Below are 11,227 nucleotides of genomic sequence, written 5' to 3'. Positions count from 1 at the left end.
TCCAACTTTTCCATCCATTCCCTACACACTAGGGCAAAATTACAGAGGACCTACTTTACCTACAAACCTGCACGTCATTGGATGTGGGAGAAAACCGGAGCACCCGGAGAGAGCCCACGCGGTCACAGGGAGAATGTGCAAACTCCACACAGACAGCATCCGAGATCAGTAATGAAGCCAGGTCTCTGGCGCTGTGAGCAGTGACTACCAGCTGTCTTTAACGATAGGCCCCAACACCATGAGTGTTGACACTATTGAAGGAATAGACACCGAGAATGCCTGAAGAATTTTTGCACAGTGTTTGTTTTGGATATTTTTTATTTATTGTTTTGAAATAAAAGAAAAAACTCAGAATCTACAGGTTTATAACAGCACAGAAGCAGGCTGGGAGAGTAGACATTCAGCTGCTCTCACTCGCCGCCTGCTGGCCACTTCTGGAATACTTTAGGCCGAAGGACCTAGATCAACACAGAAGGCAGCCCAAGTGCTGGAGTAACTCAGCAGGTCAGGCAGCCACTCCGGAGATAAAGGATAGGTGGCATTTTGGGTGTGATCCATGCAAACCCCAGGTTGCTGCGGGGCCACCAGCCATCATCTTTGTCTGGATCGTCCAGCGAACCATCTTCCCTCTGCTTGCCCGTCTCCCTTCACCCTTCGTGCCTCAGGGGTGCCTCTCGTAGCCAACCTTAGGGGCGCAGAAGGCAAGACCCCGGTTCATTTTCCAACCGGCCCTTGCTCCTCGCACACGTGGTCACCGGTTCCCTCCTCCTTTGGTTCTCTGGTCTTCAGGGGACAAGCAGGGGCGGAGCTCCGTGGTCCCCTCCCACCCCACTGAAGCCCGCGGGTCGATCCGGGCGGTTTCCTGGTCCATGCGGGTGAGCCAGCATCGATGTCTGGTGCAACTGTGGCTCGCCCCTTGGGATCCATCCGTCCTGGCTCTGTTCTGATGCTCATACATTGTCGGAGCTAAATTGGGCCATTCGGCCCTCTAGTGTACTCCATCGTTCAATCATGGCAGATCTATCTTTGCTACTCAACCCCATTCTCCTGCCTTCTCCCCACACTGCTCTATGTTAGCTTGTTCTGGGGAGGAAACGTAAGCATCCTTTTTCTCTCTGAGATACGTTCCCACTGACGTGCTTAGAAAGGACACAGATGAGAAATCCTACCCTCCACCAACTCAATGTGAAACTGACCGGTCGAGGTGTCTATTAGTTGAGTTGTGACTATTTAGAGCATTTAACCCACTCTTCCCACACACATACACACGTGGGATGGACACTAGGACCTCGGGAGCAGCATGAGTGATGCGTTAATGTCACCTCTTATTAAACTGCTGGCTTGGAAATTGCGCCTCATCATTTGTGCCTTGTGGGTGACATTACACACGTTGTCCCCAGAGGTCCTAGTGACCGTCACCTGTGTGAGTGAGATGAGTGGGTTAAAACTCTCAAAATATTCACAACTCAGCGAATAGACACCTCGAAGGTCAGTTTCACATTGAATTGCCGGAGGGGAGGATTTCTCATCTCTGTCCTTTCTAACCACGTCCGTGGGAATAAATCTCAGCGAGAAAATGATGTGTAAGTTTCCTCCCCAGCAAACTAACAGAGAACAGAGTTTCTTTTAATTGATGCACAAGGGACTGCAGATGCCGGTTCACAAAAATAACACTCACACAAAGTGCTGGAGAGGCGGGAAAGGGGGAGGGCTTTAGTTTCCAATGGATCACTGGTGTTTTACTGCCTCGTGCAAACGCATGGTGAGATTCCTACATAAAGTCCTGTAAATATTGCCACACCTAAGCACCATCCCCCAATTAGCAAAGTGTACAGAGCCCGCATGCAAGAGTGCTATATCTCTAAACTAACCTAAACTAAAGAATTTAGAGGTACAGGGTGGAAACAAGCCCTTCGGCCCACCGAGTCTGTGCTGACCAGCGATCCCCATACACTAGCAATATCCTACACACTAGGGACAATTTAGAGTTTTTACTGAAGCCAATTAGCCTACAAACCTGTATGTCTTTGGAATGTGGGAGGAAATGGGAGCATCCAGGGAAAACCCACACGGTCACAGGGAGAACGTACAAACTCCGTACAGACAGCACCCGTACTCAGGACTGAACCCGGGTCTCTGCCGCTGTAAGGCAGCAATTCTACCACTGCACCACTAGACAGAATTAGGCCATTCGGCCCATCGGGTCTACTTCGCCATTTAATCGTGGCTGATCTATATCTCCGTCTCACCCCATTCTCCTGCCTTCTCCACATAACCGCTGACACCCTTACTAGTTTTTTTTTTCATTCATTTGCAGTGGACTCTGAAAGATAATGTGGCGGGTAAAAAGAATGAGCAGCCGTGGGCACTTGTGTGTGCCCCAACTATGCCTGCCTCTTTGTAAGGTACGTCGAACAATCCCTGTTCCAGGCGTACACTGCCCCAATCGCTGAGCTCTCTCCGCTACATTGATGACTGCATCGGTGCTATCTCCTGCACCCATGCAGAACTCACGGATTTTATTAATTTCACTACCAATTTCCATCCTGCACTCACCTTTTTACTCTGCTACCCTCTGAGAGGCGATTCAGGTCTCTGCAGGCTCGCACTGGTAGACTAAAAAATAGTTTCTACCATTGTGCGATAAAAGAGCTTAACTCCAATAGTGAACACTGGGAAGCAAGAAGTAACTTCGAGGAATACCGCTAAATTCTTTTAAACTCTTTTAAAAATGTATTTATATTCCACTATTAACTGTACATATGTGCATTGGTGTCGTGTTGTATTTCTTTTAACGGAGGAGAAGCAAATGGAATTTCGTTGCTCAGTTTTGTGCAATGACAATAAACATATTCTATTCTATTCTATCTAAATCCACTTGGACCATCTCTGACATCTCCCTACTGTTTCTTGATATCACTGTCTCCATCACAGGAGACAGACTAATGACTGACATCAATTATAAACCCACTGACACCCACAACTATCTAGACTACACTTCTTCCAACCCTACCTCCTACAATGCCTCCATTCCCTACTCCCAATTCCTCCGTCTACACTGCATCGGCGCCCAAAATGAGGTGTTCCATACCAGGCCATCCATGTCATCCTCATTCTTTAGGAACGTACAAACTCTGTACAGACAGCACCCATACTCAGGACCAAACCCGGGTTTCTCTACCTCTACCTCTGCAGTACCACGCAGAATTAAGCTATTGGGCCCATCGGGTCTACTCTGCCAGTCAATCCTGGCCTATCTATCTATCCCTCTCATCCCCTTTTCCTGCCTTCTCCCCATAGCCCCTGTGACACCTGTACTAGTCAAGAATTCTTACTGATTCTGGAATGGAATACTTTATGGCCACATGTGACAAGACACAGTGAAATTCTTTGCTGTTTACCCAATGTATACAAATAGCAGCCACCTGCAGTGCTGAAAAAGTTACAAAGCTCCTCTTTTTGTCCCCCCCCCCATTGCCCCACAGTGGTACCCCCCACATGCCGGGTCCCCATTGTCCTTTGTTCTCCCCACCACACTCCCCAATTGTCCATTGTTAATTCTAGAAAGAATTAGATTTGAAGCTGCTGCTGCTTCAGTTTTTATTTAATATCTTTATATGCTGCGGGTTTGTGAGCTTTTTTGGGTGGGTGGGTGACCCCAAAATGTCACCTATCCATTTTCTCCAGAGATGCTCCAGAGTTACTCCATCACTTTGTGTTTTATCAATAACCAACTCCTTCACCTTGCTGACATTAAGTTCATAAGTTCTAGGAGCAGAATTAGGCTATCAGGCCCATCAAGTCTACTCCTCCATTCAATCGTGGCTGATCTATCTTTCCCTCTCAAACCTATTCTTCTGCCTTCTCCCAATAACCCCTGACACCCGTACTAATCAACAATCTATCAATCACTGCCTTAAAAATATCCTTCGTGGCAATGAATTCCACAGATTCACCAACCTCTGACTAAAGAAATTCCTCCTCATCTCTTTTCTAAAGGTACATCCTTTTATTCTGAGCCTAGGAGCTCTGGTCCTTGACTGTCCCACTTGTGGAAACACCCTCCACATCCACTCTATCCAGGCCTTTCACTATTCTGTAAGTTTTAATGAGGTCCACCCCCCACATCGTTTCGAAACTCCAGCGAGTACATGCCCAGTGCCGTCAAACGCTCTTCATATGTTAAATCAATAACTCCTGGGATAATTCTCGTAAACCTCTCTTTCCATTCTCATTCTCGTTAAGGGAGCATGGTAGTGTCGTTTTAACACTATGTTTCTGAGCACTATATCTCCTCCTAAAGCCTACCCACATTCATGCTAAAATTAGTCACTGCTACATAAGTACGGAGTAATGTCATTTTTGGCACAAGGTGTTGAGGTCATCAGTAAGTCCCTCTTCTCCCCCCCCCCCCCCCCCCCCCCCCCCCCGATCTAAATAAAACATGATTATCAAAACCATACCCCAGGGTGATTGATCCTTACGCAGAGTTCAGCCCATACCCACTGCAGAACCACCTGTAAAGTCAGAGGACCTCATCAGAGTCAAGAGATTTCCCCCTGTGTGGGGGGATTCCCCAACCAGAAGCCTGAAATAGAAACAAAGTCACAATTAACCCCCTCACAAATCTGGAGGAAACAATCTAATCCTGGATGCACAGGCTTGGGAGCATGGGGCAGGGGGCAGGGCACTAGTTATAGGAATTATCAATGGTTCAATGATATTTTATTATCACGTGTACCTAGGTACAGTGAAATTCTTTGTCTGCTTTTATGGTTGGGGTGGTGGCGCCATAGGGTTGGGCAGCCTCGCCGGCAGCTGTTCGCTTTTCACCCTTTTTTTAAATTTTAGTTTGTTAAAAAGTTTTTGGTCTGGAAGCCTTTTAGTCTTTTTATGTGGTGGGGGTGGAGGGGGGGTGGGGGGGGAAACCGTTTTTTCCAGTCGCTACCTTGGTGAGGATGCGGCCTTCCAACGATCCTCATCTTCGCCCTCCTCCTCACAATCTACCATTCGGATTGGCACGGCCTTTCCCTGCCGGAGACCGGCCAGAGCTTCGAGTTGCAGCTTCAGCACTGGGTACCATCGCGGAGCGGGGCGATGCCTTACCCGAGTCGCTGTGTGGAGCTCCGGAGTGCCGACTTCAACATTGTGGATCTGTGGTCTGTGGAGCTTCCAGCCGTGGCGGCGCTGACTTTAAACACCGTGGAGCCTGGGATCATTCGCCGAGATCGCCTGTGTTGGATCTCCCCCCAGTGCGGCCTGTGGACTTCAGGAGACTTCAGGTCTCTGGTAGCAAGTAGCCGTTTGGGAATCCAAGCCGCTGAGAGTGTTCTTCCAAACTCCGGCGAGAGTGCCTGAAACATCGGGCTGCCATAGCGGCGACTGCGGAGGCCTCAAATAGGTGAACATGGAGGAATTGGACTGAACTTTGCTGCCTTCCCTCACAGTGGGAAACGTTGATCCCGCTGTTGGGAGATTTTTTTTATGTTTAATGTTAAATACTATAAAGTTGCGTGTTTTTTTGTGTGCTGCAATGGCAATTCAAATTTCACTACACCGATTGGTGCATGTGACAATAAATGTCCTTTGTCCTTTTGTCCTTTGTTCAGCAACAATCTTAAAACACAAAGTGCTGGAGAAACTCAGTGAGTCAGGCAGCATCCTTGGAGAACGTGGATAAGTGACGTTTCAGGTTGGGACCCTGACTTGTAATGTCACCTATCCATGTTCTCCAGAAATGTTTAATGTTTTATGTGTCATTTCTAACTGTCACTGTATGTCCTGTTGTCACTTGTGGGCGAAGCATCAAGGCAAATTCCTTGTATGTGAATACTTGGCCAATAAACTTATTCATTCATTCAAATGCTACCTGACTCATTGATTTACTCCAGCACTTTGAGTCTTCATTGTGTAAACCAGCATCTGTAGTTCCTTGTTTCTACATACTCAGTAACAATCATATTATACATTCAGAACAACCATATTTACAATGATGTGCAGGTCAGTAAGTCAATTGGCTTTTGGAAATTCCCCCTAGTGTATAAGATGCAAAATTGGGAAACATATAACTAGTGTATGGGTGATTGTTAGTCAGTGTGGACTCGGTGAGATGAAGGGCCTGTTTCCACACAATCTCTAAAACTAAACACTACATACAAGACAGTTTATTACACTGAGGCTGTACACAAAAGTCGCCGGGTTTAGGCTTCATAGTATAGACTCGTGGGCTGAATGGCATTGGGGTTGAGTTTAGTTTATCATTGTCACGTGTACCGAGGTACAGTGAAAAAATGTTGTTGCATGTTAACCAGTCAGTGGAAAGACAATACATGATTATAATCGAGCTATCCACATGATAAAGGGAATAACATACCGTAGATATCCTTCATTCTATACTTCTGTCAGATGTTCAGCCAAGGACAACTTGAGAGGTTTTAAAATGGAAAGCCCTTGTTCTTGAATGGGGGATAGGAAGCGAGTCCGGCCTAACCATGGTCATTGGTCTTTGGTCATCGGCAAGCCGCAGATGTTGACAATCTGAAATAAAAACAGTTAACATAACATTTAATGCAAGATAAAGCCCAGCAAAGTCCGATCAAAAATAGTCCAAGGCTGTCCAGTGAGGTTGATAATAGCTCAGGGCAGCTCTCTAGTTGTTAATAGGATTGTTCAGTTGCCTGATAGCGAGGAAGAAACTGTCCCTGAATTTAGTAGTGTGTTCTTTCACACTTCTGTACCTCTTGCCCGATGGGCGATGGGAGAAGAGGGAGTGTCTGGGGCATGACTTTGTGCCATAACAGTTATATGATTCTACTGTAGCGGTACCAAACGTGGTGAACAAACAGTTGCTTTATTCAGATATTACATGGTTGGTGTTCATGCAAGTTTGGTCCTCTAACATATTGTCATTGCTGCTGCTGCTGCTGCTGAGCGAGGGTGTGGACGCGAGCTCTCAAGGTGAGATCTGCTTATGTAGCAGGACACTCCCCTTAACCCATGACGTCACGTGACAGTCCTCGTAACCGCTGATGAGGGTTCGACCGTAAGTGGTCTGACCATCAGTTGACGCTACACCACATACGTATAAGAGGATGAGTTGTTAGTCATACAGCAATGAAAAACGTTCTTCAGTGTCCTTGCCCACTCTGATGCCCCATGGAAGCTGGTCCCATTAGGCAGTGTTTGGTCCACATCCCACTAAACCTTTGCTATCCATGTACCTGTCCAAATTTCTTTTAAATGTTATCAATAATAAAGAGGGGTAAATGCCAGCAGCGGGTGTGAAAGGGACAATGCAGTCCAGGAGACTTTGCTGTGTCCTTCAATGTTTTGTTTAGACACACACCATGGAAACAGGCCTTTCGGCCCACCAAGTCCGTGCCAACCAACGATCCGCAGACCCTTCGGTCAAACGATTCCGCGCCGAGCAGCGAGCACCACGTACTCTAGCGCTATCCTACACACTCGGGACAATATTACTGAAGCCAATGAATCTACAAACCTGTACATCTTTGGAGTGTGGGAGGAAACCGGAGAAAACCCACGTGGTCACGGGGAGAACGTACAAACTCCATACAGGCGGCACCTGTAATCAGGATTGAATATACCGTAGTACCAGGAGTAAACCCAACGCCTCATTGGATTGATGACTAAACATTCCAGTACGACGATATAAAAAGAAAGTCAAACTCGCTAGCTAAACTATGACCGCAAAAGATGTAGAAAACAGACAATAGACAATAGGTGCAGGAGTAGGCCATTCGGCCAATCGAGTAATCATGGCTGATCATCCACAATCAGTACCCCGTTCCTGCCTTCTCCCCATATCCCCTGACTCCGCTATCTTAAGAGCCCTATCTAGCTCTCTCTTGAATGTATCCAGAGAACCGGCCTCCACCACCATCTGAGTCAGAGAATTCCACAGACACAACTCTCTGTGTGAAAAAGTGTTTCCTCATCTCCGTTCTAAATGGCTTACCCCTTATTCTTAAACTGTGGCCCCTGGTTCTGGACTCCCCCAACATCGGGAATATGTTTCCTGCTTCTAGCATGTCAAAATCCTGAATAATCTTATATGTTTCAATAAGAATCCCTCTCATCCTTCTAAATTCCGGAGTATACAAGCCCAGTCGCTCCATTCTCTCAGCATATGACAGTCCCACCATCCTGGGAATTAACCTTGTAAACCTATGCTGCACTCCTTCAATAGCAAGAATGTCCTTCCTCAAATTTGGAGATCAAAACTGCACACAATACTCCAGGTGGGGTTTCACTAGGGCCCTGTCCAACTGCCGAAGGACCTCTTTGCTCCTATACTCAACTACTCTTATTATGAAGGCCAACATGCCATTCGCTTTCTTCACTGACTGCTGTACCTGCATGCTTACTTTCATTGACTGGTGAACAAGGACCCTCAGATCCCATTGTACTTCCCCTTTTCCCAACTGGACACCATTTCGATAATAATCTGCCTTCCTGTTTTTGCTACCAAAGTGAATAACCTCATATTTATACACATTAAACTGCATCTGCCATGCATCTGCCCATTCACCCAGCCTGACCAAGTCACCCTGCATTCTCATAGCATCCTCCTCACAGTTCACACTGCCACCCAGCTTCGTGTCATCTTCAAATTTGCTAATGTTACTTTGAATCCCTTCATCTAAATTATTGATGTATATTGAAAATAGCTGCGGTCCCAGCACCAAGCCTGCGGTAACCCTCTAGTCACTGCCTGCCATTCTGAAAGGGACCCGTTAATCCCTACTCTTTGTTTCCTGTCTGCCAACCAATTTTCTATCCATGTCAGCACTCTACCCCCAATTTTGCACACTTATGTGGGACCTTATCAAACGTTTTCTGAAAGTCCAGGTAGACTACATCCATTGGCTCTCCCTTGTCCATTTTCCTAGTTACATCCTCAAATAATTCCAGAAGATTAGTCAAGCATGATTTTCCCTTCTTAAATCCATGCTAACTCGGACCGATCATGTTATTGATATTCAAATGTGCCGCTATTTCATCTTTTATGATTGATTCCAGCCAGGGCCGGATTTAGATGAAGAGAGGCCATAAGCTATTTTACTTGAGTCCCCCCCCCCCTTCCCCCCTCCGGAATCGCATGCACATCGCCACCAATGGTAGGTTTTGTAACAACGGCACTATCTCAAAAGTTTTATACACCTTGGTGGAGCGAGCAGAGCCCCCCACTAGATCTCGAGGCCCTAAGCTTAAGTGGCTCTAGAAGATTGCTAGAGCCACTTCCTTCAGTACCCTGAGATGCAGACCATCAAGCCCTGGGGATTTATCAGCCTTCAGCCCCATCAGTCTACCCAACACCATTTCCTGCCTAATGTGGATTTCCTTCAGTTCCTCTGTCACCCCAGATTCCCTGGCCACTAGTACATCAGGAACATTGTTTGTGTCCTCCTTAGTGAAGATGGATCCAAAGTACCTGTTCAACTCATCTGCCATTTCCTTTTTCCCCATAATTTGTTTCAGTCTTCTAGGGCCCAACTTTGGTCCTAACTAATTTTTTCCTCTTCACATACCTAAAGAAGCTTTTACTATCCTTCTTTATATTCTTGGCTAGCTTGCCTTCGTACTTCATATTTTCTCCCCGTATTGCCTTCTGTTGCTCTTTAAACATTACCCAATCCTCTGGCTTCCCACTCATCTTTGCTATGTTGTACTTCTCTTTTTATTTTTTACTGTCCCTGACTTCCCTTGTGTCCCCCACAGTCGCCCCTTTCTCCCCTTGGAATCTTTATTCCTCTTTGGAATGAACTGATCCTGCACCTTCTGTATTATTCCCAGAAATACCTGCCATTGTTGTTCCACTGTCATCCCTGCTAGGGTATCTTTCCAGTCAACTTTGGCCAGCTCCTCCCTTATGGCTCCATAGTCCCATTTGTTCAACTGTAATATTGATACCTCCGATTTACCCTTCTTCCTCTCAAATAGTCTACTTCTGATAAGTTATCTGAATCGGAGGATTCACAGGTGCTGCAATCCAACAAGCACCGTGTTCACCACAAGATATTGATATTGACAAGATATTGACAAAGACTGATTGAATTGATTGATTGATTGAAAGATACAGCATGGAAATAGGCCCTTCGGCCCAAGTCCACGCCAAACCTGTTCACACTAGTTCTGTTATCTCACTTGCTGTGCCACTGTGTTTCCCATTGACATCGAAACACTAAGGGGCAGAAAACGCTGGTGGGTGTTGTGTACAGGCCACCTAACAGTAGTAGTGAAGTTGGAGATGGTATCAAACAGGAAATTAGAAATGCGTGCGACAAAGGCAAAACAGTTATAATGGGTGACTTCAATCTACATATAGATTGGGTGAATCAAATTGGCAGGGGTGCTGAGGAAGAGGATTTCTTGGAATGTATGCGGGATAGTTATCTAAATCAACATGTAGAGGAACCAACGAGAGAGCAGGCTATTTTAGACTGGGTATTGAGTAATGAGGAAGGGTTAGTTAACAATCTTGTTGTACGTGCCCCCTTGGGCAAGAGTGACCATAATATGGTTGAGTTCTTCATTAGGATGGAGAGTGATATTGTTAATTCAGAAACAATGGTTCTGAACTTAAAGAAAGGTAACTTTGAGGGTATGAGACGTGAATTGGCCAAGATTGACTGGCAATTAATTCTAAAAGGGTTGACGGTGGATATGCAATGGAAGACATTTAAAGACTGCATGGAAGAACTACAAAAATTGTTCATCACAGTTTGGCAAAAGAATAAATCAGGGAAGGTAGTACATCCGTGGATAACAAGGGAAATCAGGGATAGTATCAAAGCGAAGGATGATGCGTACAAATTAGCCAGAAAAAGCAGCATACCGGAGGACTGGGAGAAATTCAAAGACCTGCAGAGGAGGACAAAGGGCTTAATTAGGAAAGGAAAAATAGATTATGAAAGAAAACTGGCAGGGAACATAAAAACTGACTGCAAAAGTTTTTATAGATATGTGAAAAGAAAGAGATTAGTTAAAACAAATGTAGGTCCCTTGCAGTCAGAAACAGGTGAGTTGATCATGGGGAACAAGGATATGGCGGACCAATTGAATAACTACTTTGGTTCCGTCTTCACTAAGGAAGACATAAATAATTTGCCGGAAATAGCAGGGGACCGCGGGTCAAAGGAGTTGGAGGAATTGAGTGAAATCCAGGTTAGCCGGGAAGTGGTGTTGGGTAAATTGAATGGATTAA

The sequence above is a fragment of the Leucoraja erinacea genome, chromosome 3 (genome assembly GCF_028641065.1).
Source record: "Leucoraja erinacea ecotype New England chromosome 3, Leri_hhj_1, whole genome shotgun sequence".
Taxonomy (NCBI): Eukaryota; Metazoa; Chordata; class Chondrichthyes; order Rajiformes; family Rajidae; genus Leucoraja; species Leucoraja erinaceus.
The sequence above is the reverse complement of the archived record's forward strand: the minus strand, read 5'-3'. Positions refer to the sequence as shown.